Genomic DNA, 8697 nt, shown 5'->3' with positions numbered 1-8697 from the left:
GTATCGAGTGTTATTCATTGTTATGTGCTTGTCCCTTCTCCTTGCTTCACTAGCGCCTACCATATCGCTGGCCCCTAATTGCAATGGATGCATTCCCAACTCAAGGTTGTTAGGACGGACCTTCCCCTCATGTGGTGTTGCGATGGCTGGTCTAGATTGAGCTCTTTAACTCTTGTAGTGATGATGATCATGAGAGAGCTAGTTTTTTAGGAAACCACGGCTAATGGGGTTACGAGGGTAGGGTCGAATGAAGGGTAAGTGAAGGGGCGTATTGAGGAGCTAGATAGGCGGATGAAGGTGTAGAGACGGTGGTGGATGAAATCTCAATGGGGTGGAACCCAGCCATCAACACAACCACTTCGTATTGGGATTGGAAAGACAATGAGGCTATTATGAGCTTTGAAGATGGGGGAGTGGCGATGCTCATGCAGCTGTCCATGATTTTTCTGAAGAAGATCGAGGGAGGAAATGATCGGAAGAAGGTTGAGATGGTTGTTGGAGCTTCGTTGGAATGAGTGCAAAGAGGCACTTAGGGGGGTTTCAAGAATCTGAGCTTGAAAAAGTGATAAGAGGGAAGGTTGGGGTTCATAAAGGCGTTAGTGGGCGCGTGAATTGAGGCATGATGCAGACTAATGAAAACGCATTTATTAAAAGGACAACGTGACATTGTGTCAAGCGGCTCACGTGATTGACATCTTTTTATCTACCACTAACAGTCAGAAACCACTGACTTTTGAGGTACCCTTCCTTGCGTTGAGTATGTTGGATGCATGGAGTTGTTATCCCAATGCATCACTCATCGCTATCCTAATCTTCCAAATTAAAAACAAGTTAACCATAATACAATCACAACCAAGAAAAACAACCATTTCCACAAAACTCAAGCAAAGAAAATAAAAAAGCAAAAAATTAAGAGAAAAGCAAATAACAAAGCAGAAAATTAAGAGCAAAACAAAAACATAAAATAAAGACCAAAGATAAGATGCTTCCCTATTAAGATGTTGTCATTATTGCCGCAGGAACTATCCAATCGCTTCATTTAGGCTTTCCAAGGTTTATGGAGGCTTTTTTGTGATCGAAATCGCCCCCATAATATGGTTTGATTATTTGTCCGTTGACCTTGAATGCGTTTGAGCCCTCTTTATTTGTTAACTCCACAGTTTCATGAGGGAAAATCTCCTTGATCACAAAGGGCCTAGACCAACGTGATTTTAACTTTCCTGGAAACAAATGAAGATGAGAATTAAATAAGAGAACTTTTTACCCTACTGAGAAAGTTTTCTTACTAATGCGTTGATCATGCCAACAGTTCGTTCTCTCCTTATAAATTTTAGCATTCTCATAAGCCTGCAGTCTCCATATATCCACTTCATTCAGTTGAAGTTTTTTTGCCTATCCAGTTGCGTCGGGATTGGAGTTTAGCTTCTCAGTGGGCCAATATGCCTTGTGTTCCAGCCCCAACTATAGGTGACAAGCTTTGCCAAACACTAGTGCATTGTTGGGATTGATGCCCTAAAGTCTCGTGTCCTGTAGTTTGTAAACAGTTTGTAGAATGCTTGTGTTGTATAATATATGATATTTACTTCACATCTTGTATTTTGCTCAGTTGCTTGTTTTATTTGTTTTACCACAAACCAATAAACATAAAATCCCTGGTTATTTGTATGTGACTTAAGCATGTATATGGTGACATACAAGTGGATCATGTCTTAAGTGATAGCCAAAATGGTCTGTAGTATATGGATATAAGAGAGAAACCTTATCCTGGTAACACTACGGATGCGACCCGCTTTGTGGAATGGTCACAAATGTTGTGACTTGTCACAGATGGTCTGATCCTGATCATTCGTGTTGGGGACATGCGAGCGGGGGCGTCATATACAAAGAGTTTGTATAAGACCTGAACATGAAGTGTTAACGTCTCGTTATATAACATCGTTCATGACAGAGACTTCACTTCACTAGGATGACCATAGGTAACATGACCTCAATCCTGAGTGAGTTGGGAACTCCTGTCATTGAGGGCGGTCCTTTGATTTGTATGGGTGCGAGTGGCCAGATCGTCGATTCAAACCTACCATTTTGGAGATTCGTCTGATTTGGGAGCTGGGAACAAAGCTACACAAGATGGAATTCACTCCTTCCCTAAGTTAGGGGTAGTAGATAGATAGCTCCCTTAAGGGCTGATTCTAGAGCTTGAATGATGTGGTGCCACACACCTTCTCTTGGTCTGAGAGGTGTTCACACATAGTTAGACTATGTTGTATTGTTCATTAGAGAAATTAGGGGTACTTAAGGAGTGAGATGTAACTATAGGGGCAAAATGGTCATTTGGCCTAAATGTACTTACGAGCATCTGTGAAGGGTCATCGTACTCATGATTGGTTATATCCAATGGACACCGAAATATATCTGTGGTAAGAAGAGTTCAACTATTGGTCTTTAGTGGAATGCCTGACAGTTAACAGATGGTGGATCTCGTGGCTAAAGAGTTTAGTCAGCTATTCACAGACCATTGAAGTTTCGAGCCACAGGTCCATTAGGTCCCTTGGGTAGCTTGGATAAAGTCGAGAACAGTGTTTGGGTTAATTTGAAATGTTCAAATTGACAAGAGGAAGTTCAATTATATATGATATAATTGGACTGGTTAATTATATATGATATAATTGGCTAAATGTATGAGATACATTATTTTGGAGGAAATTAGATATAAATATGACTTATATCAAGTAGAGGAGAAAATACTATTGTAGATATGTGATATCAAACTATAGGATAAAAATATAATATGATTATATTTATTATTAATTAATTGGTTAATTATATGATAATTAAGCTAATTTTTTACGTTCGAACGTGGGTTAATGGGGCAGCGTCAATTATTGTAATCGATGAATTAAAATGAAAATGATTTTCATTTTGAATCGTCCGTCCAAAAGAAAAAGAGAGAGCACACTGGTGAAATCTAATCGATCGCTTAAGTATTTCGAGAGCCTATACGATAGTCGCTCTTCATTTAGACGATCGTCCACCTCGCGCCTAAACGATCGTACACTAGTTCCTACATGATCAGATAGCTTTTCTGGTGGTATCGTCCCCGCTGCGTTCGTGCTTGTGCGATTGTTGACGCTACTGCTGAGCGTTGGTAGATCGCTTGGAGGTTTCTGCTGCATTGAGTTCCGAAGTTTGAAGACTGTCTTCAACTGGTATGGCACTCTCTCCCTTGTTATATCTTGTTCATAGCATGCCGTTAATTAAGATTTGTTTGCATAATTGTACATTTGAATGTATATTGTTGTATTTCGGTCACTGTGAAATTGGAGCGATCCGAACGCGCTCATGGAACTCTTTGGTAAGAGATCCTTCAATTGGTATCAGAGCCAGGTTCTGATACTCCGATTTCATATGTTGTAACGAAATGACATTTACATTCATGGTGGGTGCATTTCTTCATTGTTTAATGGTTAAATTTGCTGTGGATATGTGGATTAATGGATGTTTTCGGGATGATTAGTCTCGGTTTGATTTAATCCTTTTACATTTGCGGTTGTTTGTAAAGGCCCTGCGTTTTTGGGCATTAATAATCGTTATCGAGTCTGTATTCAAAGTTTGTTTGAAGTTTTGAGTCGTTTGGAGAAGTAGATTTATGCAAGCGTTGCGGTTCTTCGAGGAAGGAGACGATCTAAGGTTGATCGCATCGTGCAGAAGATGTGGTGTAATGACTCGAGTTTAGGAGGGGTACATGAATGAATCGATATCACATGACCTGAGTTTAGGAGGGGTACATGAAAGAACCGATATCACATCCGAATGAGAAGGATCCCGAGGACACAAAAGTATGATTAAGAAAGGCTTAAAAGAAGTGAAAGTTACTACTTATACCAACAAGGTGCACCTTCTTTTTCGGTGGCTCAATTATAAGAACTCCAAAGTTAAGCGTGCTTAGCTTGGAGCAATCCTAGCTTGGAGCAATCCTATGTTGGGTGACCTCTTGGGAATTTTCCTAGGATGCATGTGAGTGAGGACAAAGCATACTGAAAAGACCCATGTTGGTTTGTTTCATTAAGGAGGTATAGACCTTTATGGACAATTGAAGTTTGAAATACTATTCACTTGGATCGATGAAGCAATTCGAAAGCGAGATGATGAGGCGAGGATTAAGTATCAAAAGCTTTTTGAGATTTGAACTTTCGAGGACGAAAGTTCTAAAGGTGGGAAGAATGTAACATCCCAAGTTTTTATGAAAATTTAAATTAATTATCACAAATTATTGAGTTTTGGTTTTCCTAATCTTTAGAATTTAGAATCAAATTATTACAGTTGAAGAAGTTTTATTGGTTATGTGGATTCTTTGAGTAGAGTTTTAAATTAATTAGAAGGGATAATTGAATTATTTGGATAAGAAATTTTGAGTTTTTGTACAATTTGAAAGGGAAAAGGAGGAAACTGTGGTTTTAAAATTTTACCCTCTTTAATTTTGGAATTTGGATCCAAAATTTAAGTAAAGAATTAGGAAAAGATAATTGGTTTATTTGGAAGTTATTAAATCAATTATCTAAAAAGATTTTAATTTGAATTAAATTAATTTGGAAAGTTAGAATTTATTTTCGGATTTTTGGAAAAGAAGTGATTTAAAGTTGGTGAATTTATTTGAGGTTTATTTAATTAATTGGAGAAGAGGTGAAAGATTTGAGTTTGATGTGATATATTTATTAAGGAAAGGAAGAAGAAATATATATATATATATATATATATATATATATATATATATATATATATATATATATATATATATATATATTATAAGGGTTTTTGGAATTTAAGAAAAGAAAATAATATATATGGATTTTGGAATTTAAGAAGGAAAGGAAATAAGTATATAATATATTATTTATACTTTTGGGTGGTGGAGAATTAAAAAGAAAGAAAAAAAAAGAAGAGAAAATACCCCTTCTTCTCCCTTTCACGCGACAACACTCCCCCTCCAGGGCTCTTTTGGGTTTTGAGGTTTTGACTTTTGAGTTAATCTAACGGTAGCCCATTGTGTTGGAAATTTAGACTGCAGTTTGAAGTCGGAATCACACTATTCAACATTAACAAGATTGAATTAGGAGTTTCTAGTTTAGATTTTGACTTGGGTTTTGGAGGTGATTTAAGATTAAAGTGCTAGTTGGGTAAGAATTTTGTTGGCTTCTAAAATTGCTTTATGTATGGAATCGAGCTTGAAGACTAAAATGAATTTTCTTCATGCCCTAGGATTGGACTAAAGGTTGTGAAGTTGGATTGGAGAGTTTGCTTGAGTGCAGAATTATTATTTCAGTTTCATATTGAGGTAAGTAATCTTACTACTGGAATCGCCTTTGTGCCGGGTGATAAATTTATTAATTTATTTATTTTTTAGGATTTTAAGACTAGTTACAAGGATAATTTTGATCGTTCTGCGATTTAATGGACTGTTTAGAAAAGACATATGAGCATGTGATAATATATCTGAAGCATTTTAATGTATGAGCATGATTTAGAAATTTATGAGTTATATTAAAAGGATGATTGAGCATGACTCTTAAATATAAGTTAAGTGGCACTCCTACTGGAATGTCTTAAAGTTAGATGAGGATTCGACATTTGTTGATTCATATAGTTATGTGATTTATTATGAGAATGTGTAGTCCGTACTATATATTATGAAATCTTGAATACTTGATTGTTCACATAGTTTAGTGCATGAAAGTGATGTACTAGAGTAGATCCATTAATACTAGATTAATTACGTATGTTGAGGTTAATTAACATGACCTTGATCAGGAGATTTTAGAGGACTCATGATTATGTGAATGTTATATGTAATATGAAGTTAGATGCAATCTCTTTTCCTTTCCAGACTATGTGACTGCATGAAAGTGATGCATGTCCATGGGCGTTAGTACATGAAAGAGATGTACTAAGGCTAGTTGTATGAAAGTGATACATACCTTGAGGGTACTGGGGTGTACGTAAGGGGTCCACGCTTAGTGGTTTATGTGTATACGAAAAAGATGTATACATAACCATGTGTACGAAAGAGGTACATATTAAGTGGATTATATGTATACGAAAGAGGTATATGCATAACCATGCGTATGTAAGAGATTGTGTTTCCTTCGGAATTCACTAGAGATTGTGTTTCCTTTGGGATTCACCAGAGGTTGTGGGTTCTACGGGACTTACTAGAGGTAGTGGCCATACTTAACTACAGTAGGATAGAAATAAGTTTTTCATGTATGTATGTGTCCCATGAGGGCTAGAGCAGTTTATATGTTCCACTAGGGGTAGGCATCTAGAGGACATAGATGCCTAGCCTGACCCCAGTAATGGGGTTACTTACTGAGTATTTTTATACTCACATTTTCTCATGTTTATGTTTCAGGTAAGAGTAGGGATGCACTGGCGAATGACAAGCGGAATCCGTGATCGAGCCACTGGGACCAGTTTTATGCTTCCGCTCATGATATTTAGATTTCTTTCCATGTTTTTCAACTTTCAATTTGATGTTCGAAACTTACTATTAAGATTTGTTTTCAGATCTATTTATTATCATTTATGATTTATGGGTACCTTATCGTCTGTTTTTAATATCTGAATTTAATGAAGCTCTTTTAAGTTTAACTTATTTATTTAGCATTTATTTCACTATAAAAGGATGTCGTTTTAAGTTCCATGCATGCATGTGTTTAGTAACGACCTAACTTGAGTCCTAGGGGGTCGAGTCGTTACAATTTTTAAGCATTTCTTAACCATACTTTCATGTCCTCAGGATCCCTCTCATTTGGATGTGATATCGGTTCATTCATGTACCCCTCCTAAACTCGGGTCATATGATATCAGTTCATTCATGTACCCTTCCTGAACTCGGGTCATTACATGCCCACCAGCTTCCGCTTGGTTCATCCCCGAACCACATCTTATTGGGAGAGGTTCCGCTCTGATATCAACTGTAATGACTCGACCCCCTAGGACTCAAGTTAGGTCGTTACTAAACACATGCATGCATGGAACTTAAAACGACATCCTTTTATAGTGAAATAAATGCTAAATAAATAAGTTGAACTAAAAGAAATAAGAAAGACATGCATGCTCACTTAAGTTTAATTCATGGTTTTAAAGTGTTTGAAATTTGGATCACATAGACCTAAGATCCCGGTTCTAATACGATTAGCAACCCTAAGGCTTTAATCTTTTAATCAGTTTAATATGATTAAATTGGCTAATAAAAGATTAAAGTGTAGCAAATCTATCTATAAGGGACCTTTTGTCTAAGGCGGGTTCTGTTTAGGCTGGGGTATTTAAGTTGACGGAAACGTAACACCCCTACCTGGGAACTTACCTGCAAAGGTGAATTAGATAGATTTGACGCATGCATCTAAGTTAAGGATAGTCCATTAAAGTGTTTAAATGTGACTACTTGAACTTGTTCATATGTTATAGACAAACGTTGTTCATGAGCAGAGTTTAAAAAGACGACTTGGACTAAAATCAGTAGCCGGATTGTCTAGGTTAATGAACCCTAGGTAGAACATTCAGTGGGAGGTACTTGGGGCATAAGATGCTTCACTTAAACCTTTCACGTTTCTCCTAAATAGTCCACACCGTGAGATCTACGCTCGGCCTCACGACACCTTTGGCGTGTCCCCCTAACGGATGGTGTTTAGGTAGGTAAATATCAAGGTGGATGGAGAAAATGTTCATAGTAAGTGGGAGTGGGAAGTGCGATAGCATATCCCTCGGTCCCCCTCGTTAGGTTGAATAAAGTTACTGCGCATCGCCTCGAGGCACCCTAGAAGTGTCCCCTTAAAGGATGGCAGTTTTGCGCGTTTCTTTATTTGATCTCCTGTAAGAGGATAAGGTAACTTAGTCTCTTGTCCTAATCTGCTTCTTCCCTACGGTGGGCTCATTAGGGCGGGACTCTGGCACAAAAAGCGAGGGGTTACACTTACACAGAATTGTTAAAGGTTAACAGTTCTGGACCGAAAAATGATGGCTGTTAGGTTCAGTTCCAAGAGTTGGTTCTGCCTAATGATTGATAATGTCTCATCCCAATGAAGGGGAAATTGATCACCCCATCGATAACGTTTGTCCTGCCTCACTAGGGCATCATTGCAAAATAGAAGTATATAACTTAGGGTACTTGAAACTATTTTGCAAAACTGATTGGTTTAAAAGTGGTTTAGCAAAATCTTATAAAGTTTTGTTCATATTTTTAGCAATTTTTTCAAAAATGGCAACAACCACGTTAGCATTGTTAAGTGCCGAAAAACTTATTGGTGATAATTTTGCAACATGGAAACACATGATCACAACGATCCTGATCATCGAGGATCTCATGGTCACTCTCACGGAGGCTTGTCCTCCTATTCCAGCTTCGAATGTCGTTCGAAATGTTCGGGAGGAATACGAGCGATGGACAAGGGCGAATGAGAAGGTCCGAGCCTACATCTTGGCAAGTCTTTTTGAAGTCTTGGCCAAGAAACATGAGCCTATGATCTCAGTGCGTGAGATCATGGAGTCCCTGCAGGGGTATTTGGATAATCGTCTGAACAATTTATGCATGAGACTCTTAACTACATATTCAACTCCAAAATGGAAGAAGGAACCTCTGTTCGTGAACATGTGCTTAACATGATGGTCCACTTTAATGTGGCAGAGTTGAATGGGTCTACC

Source organism: Benincasa hispida, chromosome 4 (assembly GCF_009727055.1).
Source record: "Benincasa hispida cultivar B227 chromosome 4, ASM972705v1, whole genome shotgun sequence".
Taxonomy (NCBI): Eukaryota; Viridiplantae; Streptophyta; class Magnoliopsida; order Cucurbitales; family Cucurbitaceae; genus Benincasa; species Benincasa hispida.
This window is presented reverse-complemented; position numbering follows the sequence as displayed.